Genomic DNA, 16,250 nt, shown 5'->3' with positions numbered 1-16,250 from the left:
TAGTGCTGCTATAAGAGAAATACTGCAAATGGATGGCTTTAACAAACAGAAGTTTATTCTCTCACAGTTTAGGAGGTTAGAAATCCAAATTCAGGATGCTAGCCCCAGGGGAGGTTTTCTGACTCTGTCAGCTCTGAGAGAGTGTTGTTCTCATCAATCTTCCCCTGGTCCAGGAGCTTCTCAGCACAGGTACCCCAAGTCTAAAGGACACGCTCACTCCCAGTTCTTCTTTCTTGTTGGCGTGAAGTCCCCCTGTCTCTCTGCTTGCTCCTCTCTTTTATATCTCAAAAGAGATTGACTTTAGATACAACATAATCTTGTAGATTGAGTCCTGCCTAATTAACATTACTGCCTCTAATACCACTTCATGAACATCGTAGAGGTAGAATTTACAACACATAGGAAAGTCACATCAGATGATAAAATGGTGGACAACCACACAATACTGGGAATCATGGCCTAGCCAAGTTGACACACATTTTTGGGGGATACAGTTCAATCCATGACAATACTTATTATATATTTGTCACCATTTTGCATATATAAACTTTAGTCCTGCTTCCTTTACTCAATGTTAGTTTGAAATCACTTTCCCTGTGTTAAAGGGCCTTAGTTATTATTTATAAAGGTTGAATAATATTCTACAGAGTCAAAACACCATAATTTACTTAACATTTCCTGTAATTTACTTAACACATTCAGATTGTTTACAATCTTTTGTTCTGTTATAAAACAGCGCAACCATGAATATCTTTGACCCAGTAACCCTACTCCTAGATATTTATTTAGTATAAAATATTTCCTCATGATTTCATTTATGTTTCTTGAGAACTGGAGGATAGGATATTCTTCCATGTATGTGGCAACATTTATACCCCTCCCCTGTGTGTTGGCTCTTCTGTCTCTTGGTGCTTTTATTCTTAAGACAGTTGCAGTTGTCGAGTCAAAGACAACTCATGGTGACCCACACGTATCATAGTAGAACTATACCCCATGAGGTCTTCAGTGGCTGATTTTTTCAGAAGTAGATTACCATGCCTTTCTTCTGAGTCTCCTCTGGGTGGACTAGAACATCCGCTCTTTCAAGTTAGCAACCTAGAGCGTTAACCACTTGTGCCATCCAAAGACTATTCTTACTCACCCCAAGATCTCTGAGAAGATTGGCTTATTCTCAAGGCCTGATCCAAGTCTCCTGGTCTGGGGCTTACTTCAAACTTACTTAAATTTAAGTAAAACCTTTGGGGATAGGCTGGACAAGCAGTCACCATGCATGAGCACTCACCCTGAGGAATATCTAGCCACTTTCCTGGAGAATCCTCTCCCAGGATTCATAAACAGAAAGAGGAGGAAGAAGGAGAATATGAAACTGCAGCCTACAGGGAGGGTTGGAATTGCTTCCGGAAATCACAAAGGAGAGACACGATCTTTTAGTATTTAATACGTATAATAACATGCCTTTATTTGGTTGTTTTCATTTCTGATGTGACATTGCTAAGAGCTATCAAAGGAAGTGATGTGTAAAAATGTCATATAAGCAGGCTTTTTCCCTTTCTCTCTGACCACATGACTCAGAGGCATCATCAGGCCCCCAGCTCCTTATATACTACTCTTCTGAGAAAGCCATGAATGAGATCACCTCCCTACCTCCTTAGCACAAATCCTCCCTGACTTGATCCTGTAGGTTCAATCACCACAACATGGGCATGTGTTTGGGGCTTTATTTGGTGGGTTGTCCCTCCTCAGCTTCACCCTCCAAGTGGGAAACGCCCTGAGAGGCAACAGCTGAACCAGGGCAGAAGCCGGGCTGGTCTGTTCCCTGCATGGAGTTTATGGAAGAAACCGCTCTGCAGAAAACACGGTCTGGTTTCATCAGTAAATGCATTGCAAGGACATGAGAGAAGAAGAGATAGAGAGAGAACCTATAGATTAAAAGGGACTTTGGACACGTATCCATTGCAAGGTATAGACATAATTAGATTCCTGATTCAAAGAAGCTGTAAAAGAAATCATGATGTTTATGAAGCAATTCCACCACCCATCTGTCAGTTTGTCATACTGCGGTGGCTTACATGTTGAATAAAATTCTCACAGCTGGACCAAGAAACAACACCATGATAAACGGGGAAGAAATTGAAGTTGTTGATGATTTCATTCTACTTGGATCAATAATCAACATTCATGGAATCAGCAGTCAAAAATCAAATAATGTATTGTATTGGGAAAGTCTGCTGCAAAAGATCTCTTTAAAGTTGTGAAAATCAAAGATAACACTTATATGACTAAAGTACTTTTGACCCAAGCCATGGTCTTTTCAATCGCCTCATGTGGATGAAAAAGTTGGATAGTGAAAAAGGAAGACAGAAGAAGAATTGGTGCGTTCTAATTCTGGTGTTGGCAAAGAGGTTTTGGGTTGATTTCTCCAATAAAATATATCATGGACTACCAAAAGAATGAAAAAATTAGTCTTAGAAGAAGTACAACCAGAATGTTCCTTAGAAGCAAGGATGATGAGACTTCGTCTTGCTTACTTTGGACCCGTCATCAAGAAAGACAAATTGCTGGAAAAGGATATCATGGATGGTAAAGTAGAGAGTCAGTGAAAATGAGGGACTCCACCAATGAGAGGGATTGACACAACAGCCAAATCAATGGACTCAAAGATACTAATGATCACTCTGTTACAGATGAGGTCACCATGAGTTGGAGTTGACTCAATTCCAACCAATAACAACATGAAGCAATTGGAAATTTGAACACTGACTGTGTATTTAATGGTGTTTGGAACTATTTATTATTTTTAGGCATGATGATAGTATTGAGGTTATATTTTATTTAAAAAGGACTTCTTATATTTTAGTGGTTCATAGGGAAACATTTACAGGATAAAATGATATGGTGGTAAGTGTAGAGAAGAAACAAGTTGGCTATGAGTTGATTCTTAGTAAAGCAGTGGGCCAGATTTTTCTTTTGGAAACCCCATCCCCCAAATGTCAAGATCAGGAGGATTTTCTCTGGGGCCAATCAATACCTCAGATAGAATTCTCCATAAGCTCACATATTGGGACCCCTGCATTCAGAAGGACACGAAGTTGAAGGGAAGGCTTGTGTCTGATGGCAAGCCCACAACCTACAGGTCTCATTTACCTCATTTTGCAAAGCTCTAGACTCCACCCCCTTCTGCTGTGCCTGGCATATCTACGTCAGAGTTTTTGGTTTAATTTCTCCTGATAGAGGGAGCAGAGTCCCCTGACTGTGTGAAGACAGTCCAGTTGTGCTTCATCAGTCCTGGACCACACCACCCTCCAGCATTCCCTTGCCTTCAAATCCTGATCTCCCCAGAGTCTTTACAGCAGAAAGACCTGTCTGTCCATATCCAGATGAGCGGGTTGCAGCTTTGACAGTTTTGCAGGGCTAAGTGCCACTCTTTCACTCTCTCTCACATCCACATCCCTGCTTTGCACGTTCTAGCTTCATTTGGTTTTGGTGATCCTTCCTGAATCCTCAGGAGGAACCAGCAAACATCTCAGCTCAGTTATTGGCAGTATGGTGGGGTGGCCTAAGTAACTCCCCCGTGGGGGCCTGACTTGAGCTTATTGGCCAGGAACAAGCACCTGCTTGGCACACAGAACTATGAAGGCATTTAAACTGGTTGAGCAGGCATGGCCCTGTTTTCTGGTGGGTTTTATCCTAGTGAGACTATGTAAACGTATCAAAAGACTGAGGCCAGTTAGAGCACCAACAGTGAGAGCCTCTCTCGGGGCAAGACCAGTGTGGACTGTAGTCAAATCACACGCTAAAGAACCCTAATGTATGATTCTGTTCACATGAAGTTCAGGCAAAGCTAATCTAGAGCGACGGAAATCAGATCAGAAGTTGCTCCTGGTGGGGCTGGGAAAGGGGACTGACTGGAGAGAAGCATGAGAGGACTTTCTGGAGCAGTGGACATATTCCCTATCTATATGTGAGATGGAAAGTATATCATTTGTCAAATCTCATAGAACTAGGGTGAATGGCATCTCTCTGAGAGTACTTTCTTATATGTTTTGACTTTTGAGATCATGTTACTGTTTTGCAAATTGAGTAAAAGAGTAAGTACAAATTAAATCAAAAGCTTGGGAAAATTAGCCTGCTAATGGTGGTCAGGAGTGATTCATTTATTCTCCATCACATAAAACCAAATTAGGGAACGACTTTGATTTGACCTCTAAGCCAGAAGTTCCTGTTCTGGTCTAAGGATGGCACCAGAGAGGCCCCAAAATCCCCTAGAATGGATGGATCCACCATGTTGTGCAGATGTTCATTTTTTCCAGGAAGAATTTGCACTGATTCCATCAGATTCTCCAAAGGGTCTCTGACCCAATGGGTTTGGAAGCCTTTTTTTAATTCTAAAGAAGTCCCTGGGAGCTGCAAATGGTCAATGTGCTCAGCTGCTAACCGAAAGATTATAAGTTTGAGTCCAGCCAGGGGTGCCTTGGAAGAAAGTCATGGTGATTTACTTCTGAAAAATCAGCCTTTGGAAACCCTGTGGAGCACAGGTCCAGCCTGACACAGATGGGGTCACCATGAGTTGAAATCAACTCCACGGCAACTGGTACTGATATTCCAAAGAAATTGTCTCATAAGCTCGATGCCGGAGTATCTAGGAGGTGTAAAACCCAACCCCTCAATTATTGATGAACTACATTTTTTGTGAATCGTATTTCCAAGAGCTGGGAGGCTGACATTTGTTTCTCTTGGTCTTACTCCACCCTCAAGGTAAGTGAAGATACTTGGAGGCCACCATCTACCCAAGGGCTCTGAGAGTGAGGTCAGAGGCTCCATGTCCTCCTTATTAGCTCCAAACTAATGTATTAGAACAAACAACTATTTCTGTACTCAGGAGTTTACAACTTTTGTTTTTGATGCCACTTATGCTACAGCAGTCTCAGTTTGGTAACAACTGTCAGCATACCCCAGGCTGCCCAGAGCTCAGACCTTCTTTATCATGTTGTCTCATTTTCCTAATTGGGACCTCTCCTCTCCCTGCAGGCCACCATCCCACCCAGGTGAGTTCACTGCCATTTCAAGGGGGTCTAGCTGGAGGGGCTGAAGCAAGAGTTTTAGGTTTCAGATCCAGCTCAGTGCTAAACTTTCTAAATGATCCAACACCAGCCCCTTAAATATTAGTTTAATGGGGGGAATACCTTTAGTGTAGGATGAGAATATCATTACATTAGGATGATTCTTGAGCAACTTTCAAGCCTGAAAGATGGATTTGAGGGGGATTGCTGCAATGACATACAACCCTATAGATGATTATTCAGCAACATTTCAAGAACCACTTAGTGAGCACCTACTATGTACCAGGCACTGTCAGAGGTACTGCAGTTAATAAAACGGAGAGCTCCCTGCCCGTGAAACTCCTACAAATAACAGCACCCATAATATTAAAACTCTCATTTATTCTCTGTCTCATAGACACCCAGAAGTGTGGGTTTCCTAAGTAATTTTGTATGGAACATATGACAGTGTGAATAAGAGAGCTTAGGAAATGCATCATTGCCTTCTCATGGGAAAATGCCAGTGCTCATTAAAATGCAGGAACCTCTTTAATCCACTACATGGGTCCAAAGTTGGCTGATCACAAAACCCTTTTTGAAACCCTTTATGACACCATGTGTAATTCAGCTTAAAAAAAAACCCAAACCCATTGCCATCAAGTCAATTTCTATTCATAGCGACCCTATAGGACAGAGTACAACTGCCCCATTGAGTTTCCAAGGAGCACCTGGTGGGTTCGAACTGCCGGCCTTTTAGTTAACAGCCATAGCTCTTAACTACTACACGACCAGGCTTTCCATAATTCAGCTTAGGAAATGCTAATCTTCAGGATCAATTGCACATCCCTATGGTAACATTCAAAGACTACCAAGATTGGCTGCCTTCCATTCTCCGCATCTTCCTGCTTGTCTTCCCCGGCTCCTTCGCACTTCCCTTCTCCTTCAAGGGCACTGAGGCTGAAAGCTCGCTATTCTCCAGGCTGTTTCTCTGCCTAGACTGACTTTCACGCTTCACCCCATCTCTATCTTTGTCTGTCAAAATCTCACTCACCCTCCAAAGCAGAGCTCCAATTCCTCCTGCCCTGCCCTGACTCTCCAACCTTTCTCCTAGCCCCTGGCCCATAGGATAGATGGTTTGTGACAAATGGCCCCTATAACCCCTGCCAGCCCTGTATACATGCCCCATTGCAATGTGACTCTGACTCTCCTCCTAAAAAGAGATGAGTGTAATTGCTGCCACTTGAGTTTGGACTGGATGATGTATTTTGGCCAGTGAGACATCAGAAAATGTGAATCAAGCAGAGACTTGAAAAGTGTATCGGAGCTTGGCTTCTTTTAATGCTCAGAATACCTGTGTCACCAAGAGAACAAGACCAGGATGGCCTTCTGGAGGATGAGAGGCCATAACTGACATTAAGTCAACCGCCATACATGTGAATGAGGCCTTCCTAGACAACTCGGGTCTAGCTGAGCCAGCCAGACCACAACTGTCCAGGCAATCAAGAGAGCACAAGTAAGTAATGCTTGTTGCTTTCAGCCTCTATGTTGGGGTTGACTTCTTGTTCAGCAAATCTACATTTTACAGCCCCCAGGCAACTCCTTCTTGTGTTCCAGCCTGACTGCAGCATCCCCAAGCACAGAGCCATATTGACTTATTGACGTACACTCCTGTGATGTTCCCTCAGGACTCAGCATCCTGCCTCACTCACTCAAGGTGCTGATGTGTTTGTCAATCAACAATTTGCTCAAAGTTTCCACTGGCCTTCGAGGAACAGTTAGTAATTTAATACCTTTAGAGGCAAATCTAGATCCCTAAGCACCAACTAAAAACAAACATGTCACATCAAATTCTTCTAGGGAAAAAGTTAACAGCTCATAAGCTTTGAAATCAGATGACTGCCAATGAAGGGCACTTGCTGGGGGTCTTCAGACCCAAGGCATAATAGAACATCATCCTTTAGATTCAGACTGTCCCTCAGGTCCCTCCCTCAGCTCCTGCTGAGAACTTAAGGCCAAGAGGAATTAAGAATTTCCTAGTTCCAAATGAGTTGAGGCAGGATTGGTTAGAAATATCAACATACAAGCTACAGATAAGAGCTTTTCAACTGTCAGAATTCTGGTAGAAATCCATTTTTGGCTAAAGGCACTAAATGAGAAATGGGAAAGTAAAATTTTTCTATTTTTTCTTTTGGATAGAGATAAATGATACTCCCTGCTATTTTAAAATCCCACCACAAAAATATACAGAAAACTTTAGCCTCAAGGCTGAAAATGAAGAAAGTTGGACTATATGATCAATATAGTCGTACACACAGGCAATCCTGTCTGAAATATCATCTATCAGTTCATAACAAAAAGCAAGGATTTCTACAGGGACTTATAGCACCCAAGGTCATTTCAAACAGTTTAAATTAGTACCTGGGAGAACAGGATAGAAGTTCTCTGGTGGCTGTGCCTTCTGGGTTCCACAATATATTAGTGAACGCAAGTACCAGTCACTGTCATGTTGGTATAATATAATAGGAGTTTATGTCTCACTTGTGTAAAGTCTAAAAGGAGTCATCCTTATAGGTGCTAAAGGGGAACTAGGGTGGGATAGGGGTAGAAGTTCGCCACACAGTGCCTCAATCATCTTCAACATGCAATTTCCAAGAGTACCCTGAGTGTTGACATCCAGCCAACAGACAGAGGAAGAGAGAAAAGATTGTGTGTGGGACTGTTGTATGCACTAGGCCCCTCTGCCCACATTTCATTGGCTGGAACTCAGTCACGTGACCACATCTAACTGCCAGGGAGGCTGAGAAATGTAGTCCAGCTGTAGGCCAGGAGAAAGGGGGGTGGATAGCCTTCCTGTGCTTCATACGGATTGCTACCCATGAATGATTTCCCACCCCAACATAATCGTATCCCATAGATGGATCATGGTACATCCAGTCTGGGAGACTCTATTCAATGAATGTCCACTTGCCCAATCAATATGTGTTTTGTAGGAGATCTGAGTGCATGCTGAAGTTCCTTCCCATATAAAACCAATGAATGACTGATTCAAAAACCCTAATTTATAATACATTATTTTCCTAGGATCAGCCTAAAAGCTATACGGCATAAAAGACAAATAAGTCACCATTTCCCCCCATTAGAAACTTATACTCTAATTGAATAGACTTGCCATATTGATAAAATATTTGTGAATAATGCAGCATCTATCTGCTTACATGTTGCTTTGTGTCATATGTGCAAGCATGTTTACATATTTTCTAATATAAGTTACCAGTATATAAGACAGGATAAAATTGATTGATTAAAAACAAGTGAAAAACAGAACAGATGCTTAGGTGCTAATTTGTACAACATGGTAGCCAGTTAAACGGAGTGTGAAAATGAAAAACTATCACAGGTTACAGTTACGAGAAAAGTCTACAAGCAGAAGGTAAGACAAGTTGAGCTTTAAAGTTGTGAATATTTTGAAGAGAAAATCAGGGGGCAGGAAGCATGGGTGTGGACCACAGGGAAGACATCAGTGCATGCGTGCGTGACCTGGCAGCAGGGAGAGTCCTACTAAGAGTAGTTAAAAAAAAAAGTTTCATGGGCAGAGCAGGGCTCAGATAAAAAGGACCTCCTTTGTCCAGCACTGACTTAGGCACCAGGAAACAGCAGCAGGCAAATTCATTTATCACATGATGCACAAGTATAAGCAGGGTTTGAGGACCTTGACATTGTTTTGGTGGGGGAGACTTTTCTGGAGAACCGACACTTCGGGAGTTCTGCAGGGTGACTAGGTGTTACCAAGGAAATCAGTTTTGACTTGATGTTTGCAGAATAGAGAGCTACAGCAGGTTCTTGGAATCAAAGTGGCATGATGTAGAAGAGTTCTCATTTTGTTTGTAAGAAGCACCTTTAGAGAAGGAGAGAAAGATTAAAGGCAAAAATATTCAAACATACCTTAAAAGGGTCACTAAGGAAATTAGGGCATACATCTAGTTGTCAAGAGAAACGATCACAACAGGGATACAGTCACAAAGCCTGTCTTCAAAAAATCTCCAAAAAACAAAGATATTTTCCTTGAAAAAATTTGTAGCCAGAGTTGAGCCAGGCTCCCCATAAGCCATTGTTAAGCCTGGCTCCCCATAAGTCATTGTTAAGCCTTCCTTGTGGAAGTGGGGGGCCCAGGTGTGAAGCTCTGACAGGTCTCCTGCCAGGGCAGGCTCTGACACCAGGAAACCAGAGGAAAGCTGCATGGCCCACCCGCAGAGCAGCGTGGGACATGGGCTTCCTGAGGGGGTGAATACACATCACTGCCTGTCTCCCATTCCATACCACTGTTTGCCCACCTGAGCCCAGAGGCCCACCCATTCCTGCCTCTGCAGGGAGCACGCGGACAGCTGCACTCTAAGTGAAGCCAGGAAGTGCCTCAGGGTCACCCCGGGAGTTTTGCATCACAAGGGAACATTATTTCCTTGACTTGGAAGGCTGTGTTTGCCAGGGGCCCCCAGGGAGCTGATGAGGTGATAATGTGGGGACTGACAGTGCCTTTGGCCTCTGTGGAAACTTGCCCTGCGCCACCACCATGAGGATGGCCTGGCTCTGGGCAAAGCAGGCCAGTGCTGGGCAAAGCAGGCCAGTGCTCGACAAGGCAAACACAGAGTGGGCCCAGGTTTGGCCACATGGGAGGTGGCTGCTGTCGGCCAGGGTCTTGCTAATGTGTCATGCTGGCTCCTCATAAAAGGTACAAATTAGAGGCCTGTCAGAGTCACCAAAGTCAGAAGGCAGTTTATACACCAAATAGTGTTTCCACTGGGAGCAGTGCCTTTCTTTTCTAAGAAGACCCAGTGCAAGGCATTAGACCAAGCTCCTCGCACCCCCTGTGCAGGCATCTGTCTCTCAGGCAGTTCGTTTGCACAGGGCTCAATTCCTCGGTCACTGGTGGTGACGGGCAAGGAGGACTTGGCCTTTTCGAAATCAGTCTAGAGATTGTCAACAACAGAGAAGAAGCTAGAGCAATTGCCCAGATTACATAAAACAAAACAAAATCATAAGCACCATAAGCAGCTGCATTTTTTGCCTTGGAATAAGAAAGGGACTGAAGGTAGCCCTGGAATGGGGGTGTTGCCCATATTAAATGTGAGTGTTTCCTAAGAAGGACAGCTTTTGTACTCCCGTCTGTCGGTTTGTCTTACTATGGTGGCTTGTATGTTGCTATAATGCTGGAAGTTATGTCATCGATATTTCAAATACCAGGAGGGTCACCTATGGGGGAGGTTTCAGTGGAACTTCCAGAGTAAGACAGACTAGGAAGAAAGGACTAGCAATCTACTTCTGAAAATTAGCCAGCAAAAACCCTCTGGATCACAGTAGTATATTGTCTGAGACAGTGCTGGAAGATGGGCCCCCCAAGTGTTGGAAAAAAAAAAAAGGCACTCAAAATTCACAGTGGAGGCAACTTGAGCATGTCAATGATTGTGAAGATGGCACCACCCACCCACTGCTGTGGAGTGGATTCCGACTCATAGCGACCCTATCGGACAGAGTAAAACTGCCCCATAGGGTTTCCAAGGACTGTCTGGCAGATTTGAACTGCCGACCTCTTGGTTAGCATCCATAGCACTTAACCACTACACCACCAGGGTTTCCGAAGATGGCACGGGACCGGCAATGTTTCCTTCTGTTGTACATGGGGTCATCGTGACTTAGAGATAATTTGGCAGCAGCTAACAACAAAAACAAAGCTTCATGGAGAAAAGAGGAGGCAGCTGGGATCCATGGTGGCATCTGGGGAACAGCCACCATGTAGAGCTGGTGACAGCACTCAGCTCTCCCTCCTTGTGTGCTCACTGGCTGGTGGAGAAGCACACCTCAGCACCTGTGATTCAAGACAGGGCAGGGGACAACCTCTTCAGCCTCGGCATCTCAGACCACAGTCCCAGAGCTGCCATCTGCAAGCCACCCTCAGTCCATTCTTCAGAATGGACCGCATATCCTAGATGTGGAGACATCTGCAACTGAGCCCATTCTTCTCACCCAGCACCTTAAACACTTAGTCGCATTATCAATTTCTGGAAAGTGGGGACAGTCTTGGTTTTGCTTTAAATACTGCCAGGAGCCCAGTAATCATTTGTTAAATGGAGAAAGTAATGGTTTTCTTTTACCGTTAGCTAAGTTTCAATCTTCACAGTAATAGGAAAAGTACAAATATTAGCCTGTTATAGGGGCAACCTTTCCTTGATTCTTGGGTTATAGCTCCTGGGATTACAGTCTCTCTCACTCTGAACCCTGGGCAGTTCTAGAGTCCTTGGTCCTGATATTAGAATTGATCAAATGGGTTAACTCTACCTCCCATTTAGAACAGCCTGGGCTGGTCACCTGGGAGAACGAGGGCCACGTGTTTCTTATTTCACCCGTGCAGTGCCTAGCCCATGATGTATTTGCAGTAAGCACTCAATGGCCACCTTTTTTTAGTGTCCGGGTGTGGGGGCGTGTTAAGCAGGGACCACTCTACCTGGAAGCTGAGACACAGCCCATGAGTGCTGTCACCAGATGGGGCCGTGGGGTTTGCTGGGCCTGGTGACGTGTAGCCAAAGTGGTGCTAAAGCGTATGTGTATCTAGCTTCAACAGTGTTTTGCCTTCTAGGATTTCATATCAAGGGGCCCATAGTTGTATTACAGGTCTGTTTGGCAGATTTTTAAAAATCAGGTAAAATCACCTTTCTGGCAAATTTCAGAAACCCCTGGTGTCTCTGGTTGTCAAGAGGTCTGAGTCTTATTACCCTGAGTATAACCATTCTGGGACGTCAGGATGAAAGGGGTGTCTGTGGAGTCCATTAAGTCCTTCCGAGAAATAGTCCAGGGAACAAGTATTTAGGATGGAAAAGCAAAGCAAAGATAACCTATCTGCTCCCCTTGCCCTCTTTTCAGGTGAGGTCTAGGGAGACCTGTTCAAACTTAATTGTGAGTGGAAAGGCAAGGATCAGCAGCCACGTCTCTGGACAACCTGATCTTCCCTTTCTAGGCCAGCACAGGGACAAGGGGTGGTGAGGGGGGGATCTGGTAAAGAGAACCGTGGATCCATGACCAGATCCTTCGGGTTTTGATCCTGATCTCATGGGAAGAGTCAGGGAGCTTTTCTGAAGATATGGACGCTGTTACCTCCTGGGGACATACATATCTGGGGAGGCTGTCGGTCTAAGAAAGGAGGAGTGCTTTTGCACAGCATTGGCCTAAATGCAGAGATAAAAATTTTAATACGCTTAGGGAGCCAGAATGAAAATTTAGAAGCCACCACCTTAAGCATCACTAAATCTGTGCTCCTGAAACTTCTATAAAAGTCCATCCAATTATCTGATCCTGCTACTATCAGATGTTTGTTGCTGTTGATATCTTCCAAGTAAGGAATGAATGCTTTGGCCTTTCATTGCTTATCAGGCATTTCGATATTTAAGATTCAGTTACCCAGACCTGAAAAACTAAGTTGTAAAAACACAAGTCATGGTTGTTAAGAATTTTACATGACTTCCCAAAGTCCCCCCCCCCCCCCCGCCACTTCCCCCCCACAACCCCAAAGATCAAGGAGATTTCTGGGCCGCCTTCCCTCCAGGCCATCTTTGCAAGCACTTTCTGATTGTCCATCTGGCACCCTAATAGTGCTGTAGTACAAGTCTCCAAACAGATCTTCTTGTCATATTTGTGAGATTAGAATATGATAATGGATGTGAAAATGTACTTTGAAAAACCCTGACAGAGCTCTCTGCTTCAGGAAACGCTGTAATGTTTGACAGCTCCGGTCATTTGTTCTGTATTTCCCCAAGCATCTCGCTCGTTAGTATATTCTGCCACATCCTGTGATTTCCTGGAAGTTATATTCATTTTGGAGCATAAAGTAAGAGCTGACACAGCCACACTTTGTAACAAAGCCGATAGTTCCTTGATTGTCTCTAATTAGCAGCTCCTCTGGGACTCTCTTCAGAACCTTGGTCTGCTCCCTAGGAGTCAGCGATTTGTCGCAACAGGCCTCAGAATGAAGGCAGGGATAGGGAAATCCTCACTAGTGAACCGAACAGTTCCAATATTTTTCAGAATAAAGTTCCCTTTTAAGGTCAAAAACACTTAATAGTTGTATGTTTAGCAATCTTCAAAAAAGGGAAATGTTATGGACTCTGTAACCTTTTCAAATGAATTTGAATTTTACCAATCTGCTTTAATAGGATGTTTGCTTTAACTTGAAAAAGAGTACATAGCATATTTCATCAATTTTTACACATGCTTTTTTTTTTTTTTTACACCTTAACACCAATAATATTGGCAAATTTTTGACAATTGATGATATATTAGCCATGGTGTCATAATTCAAATGCCAACTTTTTTTTTTCCTCTCATTAGTATATAAAATAAAGGTGGATTTTAGAACTAATGGTATCTTCCATTCAATAAACTACAATGTATGTAGGGAGGCATAGTGTTTAGTCAGCCCACAGCCCAAATTTGGTAATCTTGCAGATTTTTAGGCTCTTGGGAATAATTCTGCTACTCCCTAGTCATCTTCTCCCCCACGACCTAGGAAGTTGCTACTGTGGCTTAGCCCATCGTTTGTATCAACTAACAAATTGTTCCTGTGTATAAAATGCAGAAAAATAAGTAATCCTACTTTCAATCTGGAGCTCTGGTGGCATAGTGGTTTAGAGCTTGACTGCTAACTGAAAGGCCAGCAGTTCGAGTCCACCAATTGATTCTTGGTCGCTATGAGTTAGAATCAGCTTGATAGAAATGAGTTTTTTGTTTTTTTTACTTTCATTCCGGGGAGTGTGTATCTGCCAGATTTGCACTTATGGCTAGTGTGGAAGACTCTGCAGTTTCAGATTTGTTGTGTCAACGTCCAGCAGGGTGGGCCTTCTCTTAAGCTCTATAGCCCAACATCATCCATCGCCATCTTCCAGAGTTTCTTCCAATTGCAATAGAAGACCCAGTAGCTGTCCAGACCAATCAATCGTCAGAATGTATATCTGGCAAATGTTCAAAAAAGGATAAAACTTATTAGTAAGCTGTACACAATAATTCACAATTTATTTGATGAGAAAATATGCAAAGTATGCTTTTGGAGAAAATCCCAGCTAAGAGGCACCAGAGGTTTCAGAGGAATGGTGGGCCTGGAGGTTAAGGAAGAACACTTAAACTGAGGCAAGCGGAAGAGAGCTTGAGCCAGGTGCTGAAGAAAGGAGTCCAGGTCTGCATTTGATAAATAAATAACTGCTGGCCCCAGCACACTTAGATGTGGCCCATAACTTTAAAAAGTGCTGGTTTTTTGAACATCAACCATCTTCTGGGTCCTTTATGTTTGTTGCTGTTTTTAGTTTTGGTCAGGTCGGCTCAGATTCGCGGTGCCCTTATATACAACGGAGGGAGATCTTGCCTCCTCCTGGGCCATCTTCGTGGCCTTGGCATGATTGAGTGTCTCGTTGTAGCTCTTGTGTCACTTCATCAGACTGAGGGTTTCCCTCGTTTCCACTGGCCCACTTTACCAAACGTGACACAGTTTTCTAGCGATTTGTCTTTCCTGACAACATGTTCAAAGCAAGTGAGTCGTTTCTAAGGAAAATTCTGGCCTTATTTCTTCTAAGAGTGATCCCTATGGATCACAACAAAAAAAAAATTGTGTTTATTATCTCACATTCACAACTCTGTGGTTCCATTTTACCAAAGTTGTGTCCCTGTGCCATATTGCAAAGCTAATAAGTGACCCGGGACCTGGTTGACTCCAAAGCCCATTGTCTTGCCTTTACCCAACACAGCCATCATTGAATGACAGGTAGGAGTCCAGAAAGCAAAAAGAAGGAGCAGGGCATTTCAGGAGGCGGAAGGGGAAATAAAGGCACAGTGCCAGGAGCACATGTCTGCTTCATCAGTTTTTATTGGAGAATTACTGTAAAGGTCTTGTGAGTGATAAGTCTTAGACTTTGTCCCATATGTACTAAGGGGGATTTTGAGTAACAGAGTGTGCTGGTCAAAGTGTGATTTGGGATAGTGCCTCCACCATGTCTGTGCAAAACGAATTGTTAGAGTAGTACAGTTGGCAATAGCTGGGTGGAATGGAGGCAGTAAGAATATCTAGCAGGCAACATTTTAATGAAGAAATAATCCTTCACGGTTCTTGTTGGCAGTCACATAGTCTTGGGACCAAATAGGCTGGGGTCGGAATCCGCAGGTGGCATTTAGTAGCTGTGCGACATAGCAAAATGAGTTAGCTTCTTTGAGTCTCAGTTTCCTCATCTGTAAAGTGGAGACAATACTGCTAGATAATGAAAATAAAGCATTCTGCACAGTACCTGGAAATGGAAAGCATTAACAAAACATAATTGTGTATTATTGATATTGTTATATTTGCTCCAATTAGTCTTAGAGGAACTTTCCAAAGAGCTAACTGGAAAGTTCTAGATGATATTACCCAATTCCCTTTTTCAGGGTATCCTTTAATCTTGACTTCACTGCTATTTCCAGACATGAGTCTGGCAAATGAGTATTGAGAAAACTCAACCAAGAATGACCCTAAGTATCCCTCAAGCACTGCCTTTTCTTGTCTGAGTTGGTCTTCCCTCATTCTGTAATTGCCTCCAGATGCCAGGTCCAGGTATGACAAGTGACCCTTCAGACTTAGATGGGAAGAAAAACAGTTTTGTAGTTAGAGCTCCTGTTCCTTCATTTCTTCTCCCAGTAGATGGGTTAAGCTCTAGAGCTGACACTCCATCTTGTGGGCAGTCAAGGACTGCGAACCAAAACCCATTGCCGTTGACTCAATTCCAACACATAGCAACCCTATAAAACAGAGTAGAACTTTCCCAGAGAGCTTCCAAGGAGCGCCTGGTAGATTCTAACTGCCGACCTTTTAGTTAGCAGCCATAGCACTTAACCACTGTGCCACCAGGGTTTCCAGCAAGGACTACAAGAGGGGAAAATAAGCCAGGGGAGAACAAAGCTCTTTAATGCTGACTATACGACTTTGGATTATATAAAATCCTGCCATACACTCTGTTGATGTTGGATAGACCCATTCTGTTGGTGCTTAAAATAAGGCCTTAGAGCAACCATAGATAGATGGATAAGTAGGTAGGTAGGTAGATAGATAGATAGATGATAGATAGATAGACAGACAGATAGGTAGACAGACAGACAGATAACTGCATTCAGTAGACTCTGGCTCATGGTGAGCTTATGTACAACACAATA

The sequence above is a fragment of the Elephas maximus genome, chromosome 25 (assembly GCF_024166365.1).
Source record: "Elephas maximus indicus isolate mEleMax1 chromosome 25, mEleMax1 primary haplotype, whole genome shotgun sequence".
In the NCBI taxonomy this organism is placed as follows: Eukaryota; Metazoa; Chordata; class Mammalia; order Proboscidea; family Elephantidae; genus Elephas; species Elephas maximus.
The sequence above is the reverse complement of the archived record's forward strand: the minus strand, read 5'-3'. Positions refer to the sequence as shown.